General features: G+C 38.0%; 1 protein-coding gene across 3 annotated transcripts in view; it reads right to left on the bottom strand.

Moving 5' to 3' along the window:
- Nucleotides 1-16,045, bottom strand: part of GALNTL6 (polypeptide N-acetylgalactosaminyltransferase like 6) — a 463,438-nt gene that overhangs the window by 343,238 nt on the left and 104,155 nt on the right. Inside the window, exon 1 of one of the 3 annotated variants that reach the window (XM_065665244.1) lies at nt 3,734-3,784. The exons of 1 other annotated variant lie outside the window; for it this stretch is intronic. The gene's annotated coding sequence lies outside the window, so the exon portion shown is untranslated. Of the gene's footprint in view, nt 1-3,733; nt 3,785-16,045 lie in introns of those variants that run through there. One more of the 3 variants, XM_065665245.1, reaches the window with a different exon arrangement.

The raw sequence follows: 16,045 nt of genomic DNA, 5'->3' as shown, positions 1-16,045 counted from the left end.
GACGACTAAGGCATGTAGTCGCGAGGCTACTTCCAGTTGCCTGTAGAAAGCCTCATCAACTCCTTCGTGCTGATCAGGAGGTCTGTAATAGACCCCCACAACTGTATCACCCGTGCCAGTCAGCCCCTTGATTCGTACCCACAGACATTCCACTTGCTCCTCATCCGACCCCGGACAGAACTCAATACATTCTAGTTGCTCTCTCACGTAAAGAGCAACTCCACCACCTCGCTTCGCTGACCTATCTTTCCTAAAAAGGACATAGCCATCCATGACCACATTCCAGTCATGTGAACTGTCCCACCATGTCTCTGTAATCGCCACTAGATCATAACCTTTAGCCCGCACACAGACTTCTAACTCCTCCTGTTTATTCCCCATGCTGCGTGCATTGGTGTACAGGCATTTCAGGGAGCCAGTCCTAGTACTCTTTTTCCCCTGCGGGACAGGGTCTAAAGAGCTATCCTTTCCCACAAGTGAAACAAGAGATTGATAGTCCTCCTTAGCCCGCCACCCTTCAATCCCTAGCATGTTCCTCTTGGGCTTGTCCCCAACAGGCCCAGTTAAATCCCCTCCCCCCTTCCTAACTAGTTTAAAGCCCTGTCAATAAGCCCTGCTAACTCCTGCCCCAAAACCCTTTTTTTTCTCTGGGACTGGTGTATCCCGCCTGTCACCAGCAAACCAGGTGTCCCATACAGCAACCCGTGACTGAAAAACCCAAACCCCTGCCTTTGGCACCAGTCACGTAGCCATACATTAACCTGCAGAGTCTTCTTATATATCCCTTCACCCTCGCTTGCAACAGGTATGGAGGCAAACACCACTTGCGCTCCAGACCCTTTAACCAGCCGTCCCAGGGCCCTGTAGTCTCTCTTCATTGCCCTTACGTTCCTCGTAATAATTTCGTCACTGCCAACCTGAAAAACCAGCAGTGGGTAGTAGTCAGACGGCTGCACCAGTTCAGAGAGCTTATTTTTAACATCTCTAATCCGAGCCCCAGGCAGGCAGCAGACCTCCCTGTGGGGTGGATCCGGTCGACAAATGGGCCCTTCTGTTCCCCTCAGAAGGGAGTCACCCACCACAATTACTCTTCTTTTCTTCTTGGTTGGGGAAGTTCTGAGGCATGTGGGTGAGTGACTAGCCCTGGGTGACTCACTAGATAGATTTGCCTCACCATCTCCATTCACCTGGCCCTGAATTTCCAAGACCTCGTACCTGTTATTCAAGGGCAACTGGGAGGGAGGAAGGGATTGTGAGGGTTTTCGCTTACCTCTCCGAGGAGGAACCTCCCTCCATCCATCCTTGTCCATTAAGCTCTCTCCTTCTGTCTGATGGTAGGAGGGAAGGGGATCCATATCTTGTTGAACCACTTCCCTCTGCCCTTGCCTTAGGGTGTGGTTCCACCAATCTATTTCACTTTCACACTCTCTAATGGCTCTCAACCTTTCTACCTCCTCCCTCAGTTCAGCCACCTGCCTGAGCAGGTCATTTATTTGCTCACAGCGAACACAAGCAGTGTCACTGGCTCCCTCCAATACAAGTGCCAGGCTCAGGCATTCGCTGCAGCCAGAGACCTGCACAGCTGCATGTCTGCAGGAAGGCTCAGTCTGGATACCCACATTAGTACTCACTACAGCTTTCGATCGTGTTGTAACCATGATCTATCTGGTCAATCAATCCGTCTACGTCCCTCAGCACTCCTTCCCCCTCCTGTACTCCAGGCGAGTCCTCTCGATGAGGCGGATGGAACGCTTCCCTGCCCGCTCGCCTGCCCACTCGCCTGCCCGCGCGAACTGCCGCGCAAACTGCCTCGACCCTCTGCCTCGACGCTCTCTGTTTGCCGGCTCTGGTCGCCGCGCTCCTGGTCGCCGCGCTCCCTGGGAAGGTTTTTTAGCCACTCCCAGCTGGTGCCACTCCTCTTGGCTCCGCCCCCTGTGAGTCAGCCCCTCGCGGGAGCTGAGCTTCCGAGTCCTGGGCAAGTCCTGTTGAGGACTTGAGGCTCCCTCCTCAGTGGCTCTTGTCGCTCTGAGGTGAGGCTCCTGGACGCTGATCTCTCCCCTCTCCGCTCCGGTGTTGCAGGCGTCCTCTCACAAGCTACTCACCTCAGCAAGTCCTACTCACCTCAGCAATATACTAGAACATTTTACTGGCATTGGTCATGTTAGGACTGTAAATTAAAGCATCCTGGATGGGGAACTGGAGCTTACTAACTCAAATTATAACCGTTAAAGAACAGGAAAGTTGTGATATTTGATTAATTAGGAAAAGAAAAATTTCTGTATTACAAAACATAGCTTACTATTCGTGACATTCTAAAATAATCATATAAAAACGATCCATCTGCATCAAGAACATCTCACCATAAAACAAGGAAGGATAGCACTAAGTACGTCATTATTAGACAATTTTTTGTTTCATTGCTCCCAATACTTCAAATTTAAGCTAATTTACTTAACAGAACATTAAGAACTTATATTAGCCTATAGATATAAAAGAAGAAAACTTCTTTTAATCTTTTCTGCTCTGTTTAATTACCTACACTGAGAAGCAGAGTAATATAAACCCAGGTGGAGTACTGTGTTAGCTGCTAACATGCAGCTGTATGTAATTATCTTGTGCCATCTGAAAATCCTGTTCTACCAGGCTGAGCTAGCTTGAGAATCTGTGCTCTGTTGTGTTACACAAATCTAAACAAATGTTATTCAACAAGCTTCTCATTTTTCAGAGAATGAATAGGACGTGCCATTAACACATTAAACATCTGTTAGAAATCTCTACATCAAATCAACATACGAATGATTCATCAAGAGAGGTTTAATCTAATTACTTCACTGATACATAACTGTGGTATCATTTGAACAGCAACAGCAGTGAACATACACAAACTAATATTCAAGGTCTAGTAAAGACAGTATAACTGCACACAGAAATCTGTACAACCACAATGTCACTGATGATCCAGTCCAGCTCAATTAAAGGTAGAACAGGTGTGCCTAACTAATGCGCTTGTCACACATTTTGACTGCAGTACAGACATACCCACTGTAGTCAGGAACACCTAGGTGATATTTAAAATGCTTTCATATTTTCATGTTTCGTGTTTCCTTCCCCCACTCAAAAAAGAAAAACCCTCAAAAAAACCCCAACTTTTCTAGCATGGTATTATTATTCCATTTACTTTTCCTTTGTTTTTTTTTTTTTTTTTTTTTTGACTCAGGTGGGTACAGTTAGGCCAGAATTAATTACGTAGAGGAACTGAAGGGACAGCAAATCTCTTCGCAGTTCTAATGCAATTACTCCAATTTAGGAAACAGCCTAAGCAGAAGGTTGAGCTAGCTCAAATTCAGTCTATTTTAGGAGGTCCTACAAGGCCATAAATTGGCTCAGTCTCAAGACTTTTGGAAGCTCAGTACCACACAAAGCCTTTCCTAGCCTTTGAACTCACTTCAGAGGCCTGCTGGGGGGTGGGGATTGAGTGATCTCTCTCTATATTCGTGTGTGATCAGCAAACACACAAGTATCAAGTAGAAAATCACCTATAATTGTGACATCAATTTCAAGACTTTCCAACAATATTAATGGAAACATGCAATTTTAAAGCAAAATGAACAACATCCCCACACCAACACTATAGCCTCTGCTAGTAGGTAATAGCTGCAAAACTCCCAAGCTGAGTTCTCCCAAGCTGTAACTTGGCAGTTGCTATTTATGGGGTCTCAGGAAAGACACTTACCTTCAGGAAGGTAGTATTTATGACTGTGCTGTTACCTCTTGCAGAGACTGCCTTTGAAAGACAATTCAGGGGAGATGGAATACCTATCAGGCTTTATAAAGTACTGCATCTTAGTCACACCTAGGAATTTGTAGATTGATGAGTTCTTTTGAACAACCTCTTTCAATCTACTTCTGGTCTTCCCCATGCATTTAGCCCAACACCTGTGTGAAGCACTCTTGTGATTTCTTGATACAAAGCCTGGTTTAATGTAATTTTAGGCCTTTTTTTGCTGCTTCTCAACAGGAATTCTGGAACTATAGAAATAAGAGACCAAAGTGGACCATTTAGCCTAAAATTACAGAATCTCCCAATAACTAGGTCAATATACACATTCTGATTCCTTTTTTGGATACCTACCTTAGCATACTGGTAAATAATTAGTAATTATTAACCAAGCTCCTGGCTTATTCAAAGGACAGCAATAAACTCCTCCGGAGGACAATTCAGAGCCTTAAATTAGGCTTCTGCTCAAGAACTGCTCTCTGGGGAAGTCATGTTCTCACATATTTTGAAGAGGTCCTAGGGAGTCTAGTCAGGTAATTTAGTCTGCTCAATTAGATGCTAATAGTCATACCATACTGATATCCTCTAAGTTCAAATATAGTGCAACTCCACTTACATATTTCACATGCAAGTTTGTTGTGTTGCTCATCTGCATGTAAACAGTTCTCCAAGGCAAACAAAATGTACAAGCGCTACCTTTGTATGGACATCTTGTTAAACATAATGATTATCATTAATATCTTTTACAGTATTTGTATTTTGAAATGTCTCCTAGCTCCATAATAATCTCATATATAATATTTGGTGACATGCTCAATGATTTAAGTTTATTTAGGACTGAAACAAAGGTAAAGAACTAAACAAATGAATTCTTACATAATATTCATTTGACTGATTCACAGCTAGTTAAGCTAGCTACAGAATTAAAGACAGGCAAGGCTCTTTTTCAAAAGTGAAAAAATACCAGTTATGAGTTTCTTAAAGCAAAAACTTTGATAGCTCTTGATCAAAGTATCTGAATCTACAGATTATCTGTAATGTCATATAATAACCCAAACCTCATTAGATAAACCTCAAAGGGGTAGAGGAAAGAGAAAGAGAGTGAGTGAACAGCTGAGCAAGAAAGTAATCACTTGAACAAAGGCACAAAAACAATTAACAAAAAAGAGTCATAGAATACGACCAAAAATATTTCTCATCCACTGCCCATGGCTCCCTGGTAAACTACATCCCTAGTTCTTTTTTCATCATGAAACTTAACTTGAGAAGAAGTGTGACCCCAGGGTTACACTTTCCCTGTCCCAAGCAAGAACAGAACCACCGAAGTCACCTTCTGAGGCCTCACTCCCGCAATGTTAAAATCATGAGAGGGGCATAACTGCAATTAGCTCAGAAAATGAGTCTGTCTCTTTATCCTTGGCCATATCTAGCCTTGCTGCAGCTTTATCATTATTCTAAAACGGTATGTCAGTTTTTCAATTTACACCATGATCTTGGCCATAAAAACGCTTCAAAGCCAATCTAAGGATGCATATGATTTATTGCCCTACTGTAACCTAAGTCACATTAAATTAAGTAGTATAATTCATTACTTTCTCAAGAATAAATACTCCTTCATATATTATTCTGTTGGAAATAACAGGAATAATTGAATCCTTGACATAAACTTTATGAGAAATACGAAGATGTGGATTCTGCACCTACATGCCTTACACTTACAAAACTATGGACAGGGAGAGACCTACTTTTATATTTTATTTCTGTGTTGTATAGTAGCGAGACACCATTTAACTGCCAAAGGATAGCTGTTCCCTTCTCAAATTCTAGAAGAGAAAAAAAAAAAATCAATGAAATTGTGAGATAAAAGCCAATTACATATTAATAATGCAATATGATAACAATGTATTTTTTATCAGAAAAATAAACTAAACATTCTGAAGTTTTTCAGTAGCTTACTGTTTCTTCTCCAAGTTCATACTTCATGGTGCAATATCATAACTATTTGGACCAATTAATGGCCCAAGGAAGAATATCTAATACAACAAATATACAGAAATTAGGTCCTCTACATACCACCTCATGCTGCTTCACAATCAATAGATCAGTTATTGGCGTAATCTTATGCCATATTCAGCTTTTCATGCCTCAAGCACTAGCTTGCTATCTAGCTGATTTCAACTGGGATATACTGGGCTCTTCCCAGCTGCTGAAATGACTGTTATAGAAACTCTTAAATTTGTCAAGGTAAGGCTGAGGAAAAGATCAAGAATTGAATATGTGTACTTATTATAGCACTTTCCCGCATGAGTAACATGCAGTGAAGATACTATAGCTGCAGAAGTTAAGTAGCCTTATCATGATGTAAATGGACTTCCATTTCCTCCATAAGAAGTTAAACAACTCTATCTGTTTCTACTGTATTTACAATTGAAATATGTCACTGATTACTAGCAAGAGAGGCCAAATGATACTCTTGAACAGACTCAAGAGCTCTTTTACACTGAACTGAAGAGCTGCTGAAGAACAAATTGAGTAATGTGAAACAGGTGGCAACACTGACATACATCTACTCCAGCCCAAATTCACAGTGCAGCTGAAGAGAAGAGCACATAAAAGGTAACACTGATCCAATGTCAAGTGTCAAAGGAGAGTGGAAGCAGGAGCTTTTATTCAAACATTCAGCCCACAAAATTACCGCTGCTTGAACATCTTTGCTTTCGATGTTCAACTGACACCCTCGCCCTTAGACTGGCTACTTCATGATGTCAACATCTGCATCACTTCCTTTCCCCTCTACAGTCAGCATTACAAGAGATAAAAAAATTTTCAAATCTGCACTCTGTACTCTATGTCTTACTAAGACCCTAAAAACTGTTTGCATAACCAAAAACATAGTCACAGAATTTAACAACTATTGCTATATTTATAATAATATACTATAGCCCTGAACACAAGTGTCACAAAACCATAAAAAGCAGCAATTCCTGAACTTCAGTAGCAGTCTCCCTGAATTGCAAATATGTGACAAAACCATGAAAAATGCACGAAAAATGCATAGCTTTAATACAAAGGCAGTAAAAAACAAAATTGTGTCTTAACCAATCTCTGTCAAATAAGAAGGAGGTGGGTAAGCAAGGATAAGGTGAAATCATAATTTTTTCAAGAATTAAGAGGAAAAACATTTATAGTCAAAGATACAAAGTGGTTAATATGTTAACTAAAGATACAATATTACTGGATAAATATGACAATCATTTGACTGAGATTTTATCAAGATACACTTGAGGATGAAAAGCTCTAAGGGACAATATAAACTACAGAAAATACTGACTAGGGAACAGCACTGCAGGAAAAGATATGTAGAATAAGATACAATATACCAAACGTGAACAGAATTAAAAGATCAGCACTGTACGGTAGAGATTGTATGTAGAGAGGCTGTATAGGCAGCTCTAGCAGAGTAATTAATTCTCATGTATTGATGCAGCTAAACACAGAATACTGTAAATATGCTGCTAAGCTGTTTAGTCAGAGTACTGATAGCAAGAACGCGGAGCAGTAAAAAGATATTTTGCAATTAGCGTGGTTTAAACAAAGTCAGCCATAAATCACGCAGTCGCTCTCTCACTCCTCCCCTTCTTGCCCTCCCCCTACTCCCGCAGGGACAGAGAGGAGAATCAAAAAGAATGCAACTCCCACGGGTTGAGATAAGAACAGTTTAGTAACTAAGGTGTAACACAAATCACTACTGCTACCACCAATAATAATAATGATAAAGGAAATAACAAGGGAAGAGAATACAACACCTCACCACCAGCCGACCAATAACTCCCCCCACCCCACCCCGACCGAGCACCGACCAGTAACTCGTCCAGCCCCTCAGTCCTAGCCCTTCCGAGTCACTCTCAGTTACATCCTGGGCATGACGTGCTGTGGTATGGAATACCTCTTTGGCTAGTTTGGGTCAGGTGTCCTGTCTCTGCTTCCTCCCAGCTTCCTCTCCTCCCTGGCAGAGCATGAGGCTCAGAAAGTCCTTGGTCAGACTAAAACATTTGTGTTATCAGTTCTGTTCCCAGGCTAAAAGTCAAAACAGAACGCTGCACCAGCTACTAAGAAGGAGAAAAATGACTGCTACTGCTGAACCTAGGACAGCAATGCAAGAGCAGTAAGTCTGATAAAAATCAGAAGGCATACTGCATAAATAGGAAAAATTAGTTAATATACACTAGAGGAAAAAAAACTTATTGAAAGAGCATAGTAACTTCTTATAGATACATAAAAAGAGCTAATGAAAACAATGCAAAAGTATATATAAAGCAGTTATTGGCAGAATATGAAGAAAGAGCCCTCAGAGTATGAAAAGAAATATAAGCCTAAATAAATGCAAGTATATTTAGTGAAGCTAATTGGGTTGTTTTGCTGAAAGGAAGGCAACAGGGTCACCATCTTGGAAAGTGCTCACAAAGAAAGAAATGAAGAGAGGTGTGGGTGGGGGGGAGTCTAATGAGCATTCTGTAGAAAGTCATAAATAACTCTGAAGCAGCCGGAATGGAGTCATTGAACCAGACTCTCCTTCCAACCCCATCATCCACAAATGCAAGTATTGAATTATGAAGGATGCAACTATTAAGAGTAAAAGTGCTCTTCAAAGATATATGAAGTTGTCAGAAATTGAGGGGAAAACATGGAAAAGAACTAAAGATGCTGTATTACACAGGGTCAGTCCTGGCTCTACTGAATACAGTAATGTGACAAAATGACAGTACACAAAGAAAAGAGCACAGTAATATTAATCGTGAAACTATTCTCATTAACATGAAATAAAGTAACACATTCTGTCTAGAAATAAATGTAAATAGTCATGTCGATTCTTTTTATTTAATTATAATAATGCTCACAGCCAAATATTTGTGCCTATTTAAAGCAAATGAGGCATTGGCTAGAAGGTTAGTCAGACTCTGTGTCTGGCCTTAATTAATTTTCGGATGCTGAACATCTTTTGACTAGGAATTTCACGGTCAAAGGTCAATCCAGGAGGCAGGTGACTTAAAAAGAAAACAGGTTTCTAAACATCTTTGAGGATCTAGTGCCTCCTCTACCTCTTTTTGCTCCAACTTAAAATATAAGAACGAGTGAAATGGTGTTGTGAAGCCACAGTCACTTCATGTTGAGTGCATACATGTTCTTGGGAAAAGACACAATTTCATATTCATAATTCTTGGCTTGTATCTTTTTAAACAATACAGTGATCAAATATCATGTGGGATGTTCCATGCATCCTGTGACATAATGCTTGATTTCGTAGAAAAGAGAAATTGAAGAACTCTAAACACAAAAAACCCCAAGAAAATCTACCAAATACTTTAGGCTGTGTAAGAATGATAAAAAAGAAACTAAAGAGAACACACTAAAATAAAATAAAATAAAAAAAATATATGTACTGGACAAGATAGACAAAGTAATGGCAGCATCAACAAAACCCCAACATTCCCCATAGTTTAAATAACTTAAAAAACAACTAATGGAAAAAGCCCTCTAAAAACCTGCTGTTGCATTCAAAGCAATGTTCTAGCTAAAACAAGTTGATTCACCAATTAAGAGAAGTATTTTTTAGTAGATTTATAAGGGAGAAGTGCATAAATGCCTATATTGACAGAGCTGGAATCACAAGAAAACTGCATCTCTCATTCTTAGGAAGGTTATTACAGAATTTTTCATCATTGCCATTTGTACTTAGCCAGCTTATAGTATAGTAAGAACTTCGCTGCTTCCTTTAAGAAAAATACTGTCACAATAGATGTACTGCAAGCATTTTCCATAATATGAAGTCAGATCATAGAAAGATGATAATCACTTTATGAAATATTGACATCACATCCAGCCTCTAGAACTTTAAGCCATTTCCATAAGAGACAGTACTGCTCACACTGTAACAAACCAAGAGACTGTAATTACTCCTGAAAACATCCTAGAAGCACAGCTAGAAATTTAAATTAATTGCATAGGTAATATCTTGGTAGTAATTGACTTTTATTTCTCAAGAATTGTTTTAACTTTTCAACAGAGAGCTATTCAAGCTAGTATGTAAACTTATTTAGGGAAGTCAATTTGACATACAGCAGAGCAATAAAGAATGGTCTGGCAAAAATCATGTACACTAAAAATAAGTACTTTTATGGTCCTTAAGTAACTGTGGTTGAAAAGTAAATTTTTAATACTACCTTTGTAAGGTCAAGCAGTAACCTTAGAAACTGCTTTTTAAAAAGCCTCATTTTACATTTTTACCTATTCATTATTGTAATACAGGTTTTGCTACCATTTCCTCTTCCAGAGCAGCTCTGCTAGTCAAAAAATAGCAGAAACTTTAGTATTTTGAAAATCTTTCTTCTTGGCAGGTCAGAAATTAGACAACTTAAAAACACCAAAATCATACTTTCATGACTGATAGAATAATAAACAAAACAAAACAAAAAAGAAAACAACAAGGAACATTTCATATTAAAAAAAACAAACAAACAACAATGGTGAGAGTAAAAAGATGACATTCCAGGTGAAAACAGTATTGTTTCCTTGGGCATTTGGAATAAAGTCCTAGAGAAGACATGGGGACAAAATGGATAGTTTTGGTTCTCACAAATACATTTCTAGTTTTCTATATTTTCATTGAGGTACTTTTGAAAAAAAAGGAAAGTTAATTTATTATCATATATTTTAGCTTATTTGTGGCAGAACAGCCATGCCTCTTGTACTTTACTAACATTCATGTTGATATTATTAATATTTATTGATATTTATTTTTTACTGCACTAAGTAATTAATGTTTTTCTTAGTTTCCAAACAAAAATAGAATCTTCTAACATGTGAGGGTTAATGCTCACATATTTATAGTGAAGAAGTTTTATATTTAGTCATCCAGATTTCAATTGACTGGAAATGTTCTCTTAGTTTTCTGAATCACAATCAATTACTGGTATAGTTTTGCTTGGATTTTTTGATTAGTCTAACTTGATGTCAACAACACTAAATCTTTAAAGTAAAGGTGCCTGCAAAATTTATCATGTTGACGTGCTCAGCATCTTTGAATTCTGCACAAACCAAATAGAAATTAATGTTTCTTTAAGCTTGCTAGGAGTAAGTAATGGGTATACCTGTGCTGTGGTTTAAACTCAGTCAGCAATGAAACACCTTGCAGCTGCTCACACGCTCCCCCATGGTCGGGTGGGGAAGAGAATTGTAAAAGTGAGAAAACTTGTTGGTTCAGATAAGAACAGTTTAATAACTGAAAAAATAAAATGAAATAAATCAAATCAAAACAAAACAAAACTGTAATAGAAAAAGAAAATGACACACATGGGGGGGGGGGGGTGTGGGATATGAAATGGGAAAAAAAAAACAAGAAAGAAAAGTGATGCAAATGAAAAACAGCTGCTTACCACCAACCAAACTGTGCTCAACCTGTTCCCAAGCTGCAGCTCCTGGCCAGCTTTCCCCCAGCTTCATATACTTATCATGACATTATACAGTATGGAATACACTTTTTTCAGTGAGGTCAGCTGTCTCAACTGTGTCTCCTCCCTCCCAGCTTCTTGTGCAACTCCCAGGCAACTCACTGGTGGGGTGGTATAAGAAGCAGAAACGTCCTGTGTAAGCACTGCTGAGCTGTAATGAAAACATCCCTGTATTATCAACACTGTTACCATCACAAATCCAAAACATAGCCCCATACTACCTACTACGAAGAAAACTAGCTCTACGGCAGTCAAAACCAGCACAAACTGGAAAATAAATCTTTCCAAACTGAATTTATCTTCATCTGTTTCACTCTTATAACTGTTCAAATGCTTATACTATGATAAGGAATGAGATCTATACTATAATCTATACTTAAAAGGTAAACAAATTGATAAAACAACTGACTGGGCAGTGACTGAGCTGAAGAGTATGTGAGAAATATTCAATACAGCTGAATTCATGCATTTCTTCAGTATATCTAAGTCATGCACACGTAATTCATTCTGAAACCTGACATTTGCACAAACCCATCAGGTAACTAAATTCACAAATCAGAAAAGAAAAACAAAATCAGTTTTATAAAAAGCAATATTGCGGGCCCTACAAATCAAAAAGTAATTATTTGCCTCTCCTTTCCATCACAGATATGGCAAAGAAATATGATTTTCTGAAGCTAACAAAAAAAATTTGTATTTTATTTATATTTGACATACTATTTCAAATTAATGTTTTTTGTCTTTACGGATCACAGTCTTTGTCTATTCCTCTCCTGAAGCCAAAAATACAGATTTCCAAGCAAGGACAGGAAGATGTCTTGCCTGTATTCCACTTTACTCCAGCTCCCTCCCACATGCATATGAAGTAGTACAAAAGTTGCCAGAAGTATTATCACTTTGGAGAAACATTCACAAAAGATTTATGCTGGAGCAGTGGAACAATAGTAGAAATTATAGCTCTAGCATAGTTTGTACTATATGCTGACTTGCTTGCCTCAGTGCCTGTCTAAGAGTAAAGAAAGATACAGAACAAATGTTGGGCTCTTTATTTCCAAAGAATAGGGCACAGAAATATGAAAACAGAACAGAACAGAATAGAAATAATAGCTTTTCCTGCATGTAACAGATAATTTTTGAAAGCCAGGCCTTCTTCAGATTGATACAATTCCTCTGTATATGGCTTGTGGTTTTTTTTTTAGTAGTTCATATGTCACTGGATATGCCAATGACATATGAACTAGTTCTATCTAATCATTATATAGTGTGAAATTTTAAATTATTTAGAGATATTTTAAAGAAAGACAATAGTTTCTGATTTGCCAAAGCACAGGAAGTAAGAGAGAAAAGCAACTGTAATAATTACGTTAATACAATAGAGAATACTTCAAACTTGATTTTGTATTCCTTTTCTTTTCATTTCTTTTAAAAGACTACTTTTTGAAGAGGCCTGTATAAAGAATGAACACTGAAAATTTTAAATGGAGATTTTCTGCCTTCTTTTTCCAACATGATCAAGCATTCAAAATATTGAAGGCTAAAAACTTGCTCAAAAGCTGCATGTTTTGTCTTTGGTTCTCGGCAAGTGAATGAAGGTACAGAGGGGAATTCCAAAGACATAACTAATACATTGGCCTTAACTCCTAGAAATTAATGTGGGTAGAAAGCACTATTTCTTACATTCTGTATTTATAATACGCATTAATATTTTAGTTTTTGCAGTGTCAGATGTCAGTACCTCCACTCGACACTCAGTGTATTACATCAAATGTCGGAAAGACTTTAATTTGAGGTTGAGAGATGAATTGCTCTCTTTCCTCCTCGGACTTCTAAATCTTATGGTCAAGCAAATAGCTCAGCTGTCAGACATGCCCAGGAAATAGTAACAGAGCAGAGCATAAATCCCAGACCTGTTCTAACTTAAAAATAAAAAAAATAAAAAATAATAAAGACCATCGATGGGAATTATTTATAATAGTACTGACAAATGTTATAGATACATAAATTTCTAAACTATCTCACAACATAGAAAGTAAATAAAGCATATTTGTTTCTGAACTCAAAAGACTATATCCTTCTAATATACGGGTTTGTTCTGATCAGTAGCAATCACGCAATTTTTTTCCTCTTGATGCTTTAACTCGCCTACCTACCTTTTTTCTTCTATTAAGTGACATCATCTTTACTAACTCTTTTGTTCTAATCACACTATATTAAAACAATATAACTTAATTCAAAGTAATACATTAAATAATGTGACTGTTCAATTTAAAGTATTTCTAAATTGGTTCAGACCTTCTATTATTAAAAAATGATAAAATGTTATAGCATCCAGTCTGGACCATTTTCAGAAGGAGCTGCCATCATGTCACTAGCAATAAAGCATCCAGCATTCTAGGGGATCCAGGTCTAAATATTCTAAGTCTTCAGAAGAAAACTAAGTTATGATTGGTAATTTTCTCTTTCAGAATTGCCCAATGAGGGCAAGTGCTCCAATTCATACTAAGAATTGAGTATGAAGAGATTTAAGTTTTGAAATATTATCAAGAATGAACTTTGAATGAGCTTCACTTTTGCCACTAACAGAGAAGGTGCCTTATAGGTACGTTTGCTGGGTGAGCATGACTCACAGGGGACCTGGCTGCACTTCAGAGCTTCAGTTCCTTACCTTGGAGCCACTACAGAGCCATCCCTACAGAAACCCCTTCCCCAACAAAGGCAATTCTCAAGTGAAAACACATAATCCAAGTCCTGCTTGTGGCCTTAAAAGCAGGAAGAATATCCTTCCTTGCTTTCATGAAAAACACATCAAGGTTAGAATATGAAGGATTATGTGTTTGAAATAGAGTGTAATGACTTGAGAATGTTGTAAAAAGCATGTAGTAAGAAATGAATATAAGGGAATGCTCCTTAGTACCAATTATCTTCTAATTTTTAGAATATAATTATATCTAAAAATTATAATAGTACTTATAATTACATATTTTTTATCCAAAAAAAATTGAAACCCAAATGCTGCTCCAAAAGTTTCCATTATTTTCATTGATCTCTTCATATTCATTTCACACACTTATCGCACTGAATTGCTTTCTCGCTGTGAGCTGTGTACACTTCAGACATCAGAAAACTCAGGGTTTTTTTCTCTGTTGAACTAATAATTGAAAAATGTCCAGCCAATTTTTCAATATTTTCACAAGTTGTGCGGGGCAGCATGGCTCCAATCAAAAATTCAGTAGATAATGAGGAATCATATAAATGTTTAAGCTGAATATTTAATCTCTGGAGGAGTAGCTTAAAAAATACCCTGCACAAAGAAGCAACTTTGTACATTAGTATTTGCAATATAAAATGTCCTGCAGAATAAAACTTCTGAAATGAAAATCTGAAGTCCAAGCTTCCCGTTCTTACTGTCTGCAGAGTTCACAGACAGCTTATTGCTCCTCTGCATTAATTATTTTCCAAGAGGTTGCTTAAGAAGCCAAGAGCTTGTAATCCTGGCAGGGAAACAAGAGGCTCAGGAGAGTCTTAGCAGCAGTCCAAGAGTTGTCTGTTATACACAGGATGCTAATATATAAAATATAGATCCTATCTCCATTTCCAGCTGACAGCACAGGGTTATGCAGCAGCTGGAAGGCAGGATCAGAGCTCTCCCTTCCAGCAGCAAAGAAGATGAAAGAAGATTACTTTGTCATCCTAATTGTTTGGATTTTACTTTCACCTTCAACATACTCAGAAATATACTCTTGAGAAAAACAGATGGGGGTGAAATTAACTGATACAGAACTCTCTGACAGTATTAATTATAGCATCATTGTCCTATGCCATGGCTAGTTCACCTGTTGCAGCATGCCACTGATTTCCTTACTGTACCATACAGCCCAGGGAGCAGACAGGGCGTCGAAGAGCAAAAAGGGAAATCTCTGCCAGCATGTTCAGAGAGACTTAACTAGTATGTACTCCTGAGACTGGAACTCAGGCTGCAAGTCTGAAATTCCAAATTTCAGTGTGCCACTGAGCTGCTATTTAATGCCACTGAATATCCTATGCTAATCACACACACAGGATCTAAACATAATACCATAATATACTAGCTAAGTTAACAAGCCTTGAAAACCTCAAGGGAGAATTTTCTGAGAGAGCCAACTGTGCCTCGGAGAAGGCTAGTGCAGTGTTGTCTGCTACAAGCCTTAAAATCATCTGTGACTTTCGTGCATTTTGATGCCAATATGTAGCACTGATATAATTATTCTTCACATTGTAGATTAATGTAGATAATTATAATGTAACTAAACATTTAAAAATCAAACATGAAAAAAGATATGTCAATATTTTTAAAATATCACAATATCTAGCAATGGTTATACCCATTTGCAAGGCCTCAGGTGACTTTTTCATGCACCCTTCAGAATCTTTTAAACTCAACTTGAAAAGTGTTTTGATGTCAGTTTATAATATTGACTAAAATACAGGCATCAACTGGTTAAAATTAACTGGACAGGCCACACGTAGTTGTGAATGAGAACAAATAACTGTTTAGTATGGTAGTTTTTTAAAGTACTAAGAGTACTCCAAAAACCTTTTGAAACTACTGAATACTTTGTTCTCATTTGAGAACAAGTTTTAAGTAAAGCTTTACGTAAAGGAACAGAATTATCTGTGACCTCAGCATTTCTTCTAAGCCAATTCAAGATATACTGTTCAATTTTTAAAAGGGCAAACTTTGAAAAAGGAAAATCATTATCTGCCAGAATTGTATTTCTCT

This window comes from Lathamus discolor, chromosome 1, assembly GCF_037157495.1.
Source record: "Lathamus discolor isolate bLatDis1 chromosome 1, bLatDis1.hap1, whole genome shotgun sequence".
Classification (NCBI taxonomy): Eukaryota; Metazoa; Chordata; class Aves; order Psittaciformes; family Psittacidae; genus Lathamus; species Lathamus discolor.
This window is presented reverse-complemented; position numbering and strand designations above follow the sequence as displayed.